We start from the raw sequence: 2,500 nt of genomic DNA, 5'->3' as shown, positions 1-2,500 counted from the left end.
CAACAAACTTGCATTCGTTGGAAAGGTCTTTTCACAAGGATTCTTTTGATATATAATAATAGCGATTCCGATAAATATTTATTTTTTTATGAATTTTTAAGTGAATAAACAATTAAAAATTCAAAAAAAATAGAAAAAAAATATTTTTTTCCCGATTCTTTCTCCAATATTCCTGATAAATACCCACACACCCACATATGGAGAATGGTCGAAAATGCTCGAGTGGATATCGAGATGTCCGACGAAGCACCACTTGGAAGGGCCGAGGCACGGGACGCCCGAGCTGTTGCTCGGGCCGGCACGGGACGCGCATGGGACAGCCCGGGACGGCATGGGACGCCCTCGCTACAGCTCGGGACGGCCAGGTACGCCCGAGACTTGGCTCGGGACGGCCTGGGACGCCCTCGCCATAGCTCGGGACGGCCTGGGACGCCAGAGACTAGGCTCGGGACGGCCTCGGCACAGCTCGGGACGGCCTGGGACGCCCTTGCCACAGCTCGGGACGGCCTGGGACGCCCTTGCCACAGCTCGGGACGGCCTGGGACGCCCGAGACTTTGCTCGGGACGGCCTGGGACGGCCTCGGCACAGCTCGGGACGGCCTGGGACGCCCGAGACTTTGCTCGGGACGGCCTGGGACGCCCGAGACTTGGCTCGGGACGGCCTGGGACGCCCTCGCTACAGCTCGGGACGCCCTGGGACGGCCTCGACACAGCTCGGGACGCCCTGGGACGTCCGAGACTTTGCTCGGGCCGGCCTGGGACGCCCGAGACTTGGCTCGGGACGGCCTGGGACGCCCGAGACTTGGCTCGGGACGGCCTGGGACGCCCGAGACTTGGCTCGGGACGGCCTGGGACGCGCTCGGCACAGCTCGGGACAGGCCGGGACGCCCGAGCCGAGCTTCGGGTCGCACGAAATCTCTTCGTATTCCGACATATTAGAAGCTTCCCATCATGTAGTAGGCCGAGCTTTGCCCTTTGGATGCCCTATGGTGCTTGGCGAGCACTAGGGAACGTGCCAGCACAAGTGCTGTGCACGCTCTGGGGAAGGAGCTCAACCCTCCCCCTTATAGTGCAAAGTTATTGTTTTTCCTATTTTCACAAGGAAACATCAATTTTTTAACCAAGCATACTGGGCCTTTACTCCTTCGTTACTCGTCGGAATCCAGCAAACTTATACTCGTCGGAAAGGTCTTTTCGCAAGGATTTTTTTGATATATTATAATAGCGATTCCGATAAATATTTATTTTTCTATGAATTTTTAAGTGAATAAACACCGGAAAATTCATAAAAAATAGAAAAAAAAATATTTTCCTCCGTTTCTTTTCTCCAATAATTCATAAATAATACCTCAATAGTATTAATGAAGAGAGAGTCGAAGTGGCCCGGGTGGATTTCGAAATGTCCCACGACCCCATAGAATGCACGGGCCAGCCGAGCCAAAAGAATGGGACGCGCACGGGACAGCATTGGTCAGGCTCGGGACGGCACGGGACAGCACGGGACGCGCATGGGACAGCACGGGACGCGAATGGGACGGCCTTGCTAAGGCTCGGGACGGCATGGGACAGCTCGGGACGCGCATGGGACGGCACGGGACGCGCATGGGACGGCCTTGGTGAGGCACGGGACGGCCTTGGTCAGGCTCGGGACGCGCATGGGACGGCACGGGACGGCCTTTGTGAGGCTCGGACGGCACGGGACGCGCATGGGACGGCCTTGGCGAGGCTCGGGACGGCATGGGACAGCACGGGACGGCCTCGGCACAGCTCGGACGGCACGGGACGCGCATGGGACGGCCTCGGCACAGCTCGGACGGCACGGGACGGCCTTGGCGAGGCTCGGGACGGCAAGGGACGGCCTCGGCACAGCTCGGGACGGCACGAGACGCGCATGGGACGGCCTTGGTGAGGCTCGGACGGCACGGGACGCGCATGGGACATCATGGGACGCACATGGGACACCTTATGGGGATCATCAAGGCGTCTTGCACGGGACATTCTTTCCCACGAAGGGCATTTACATGGGACATCTTAGGAGTCGAGAGCCGGCACATGGGACAACGTAGTTCACACGCACGGAACACTTTACTTTCGTTTGGAACGTCGTGGGATCTTTATGTTCCCATTAGCACCGAACCTTTAACATGCTAGGAAGCTATGTTCGATCTTCTCGAAGTGTCGATGGAACTTCGATGGATACACATCCGATCCGATGTTATGATGATGTACTTTCTCCGAGATCGATGTTGGGGCCGTATTCCGATGTCATGATGATGTACTTTCTCCGAGATCGATGTGACGGCCTTGGTAAGGCATAGTTCGGCCTTGGTAAGGCATGGGTCGGCCTTGCTAAGGCATGGGATGGCCTTCGTAAGGCATGGGACGGTCTTGTAAGGCACGGGACGCGCATGGGACGGCCTTGTAAGGCATGGGACGACCTTCGTAAGGCGTGGGTCGGCCTTGTAAGGCTCGGGACGCCATGGGACGGCACGAGACGCGC

The sequence above is a fragment of the Eschscholzia californica genome, unplaced genomic scaffold (assembly GCF_041429995.1).
Source record: "Eschscholzia californica isolate CP2 unplaced genomic scaffold, dmEscCali1.0.p SCAF_93, whole genome shotgun sequence".
NCBI classification, from domain to species: Eukaryota; Viridiplantae; Streptophyta; class Magnoliopsida; order Ranunculales; family Papaveraceae; genus Eschscholzia; species Eschscholzia californica.
Note: the sequence above shows the minus strand (reverse complement) of the source record.